Source organism: Bison bison, unplaced genomic scaffold (genome assembly GCF_000754665.1).
Source record: "Bison bison bison isolate TAMUID 2011002044 unplaced genomic scaffold, Bison_UMD1.0 scf7180017861046, whole genome shotgun sequence".
In the NCBI taxonomy this organism is placed as follows: Eukaryota; Metazoa; Chordata; class Mammalia; order Artiodactyla; family Bovidae; genus Bison; species Bison bison.
Window position 1 is genome coordinate 144646 of NW_011491618.1, and position 242 is coordinate 144887.

Below are 242 nucleotides of genomic sequence, written 5' to 3' on the forward strand. Positions count from 1 at the left end.
CCAGTCCTCTCATCCAAATGTCTCTCATTTCCAAGCTCCGAGACAGAGACAGCGAGATACACAGAGACAGAGACGCCAAGGCACCAGCATCCCTCTCCCCTTCTGTCCCGCCCCACCACTCTGACGGACATTCGCCGCCAGCCAATAGAGACCCCTATGTCCCTCGGAAGGGCCAATGAGAGATAGAGGAGGGCGGAAGATTCCCCGCCCCCACTTCTAGGCTTGGTTGAGCTGTGCAGGTG

At 58.3% G+C, this 242-nt stretch overlaps 1 protein-coding gene across 1 annotated transcript in view; it reads left to right on the forward strand.

The window, feature by feature from the left end:
* Positions 1 to 201: 201 nt before the first annotated feature.
* KANSL1 (KAT8 regulatory NSL complex subunit 1) overlaps positions 202 to 242 on the forward strand; it is a 175184-nt gene continuing 175143 nt past the window's right edge. Inside the window, exon 1 of the mRNA XM_010832379.1 lies at positions 202 to 239. The gene's annotated coding sequence lies outside the window, so the exon portion shown is untranslated. The remainder of the gene's footprint in view (positions 240 to 242) is intronic.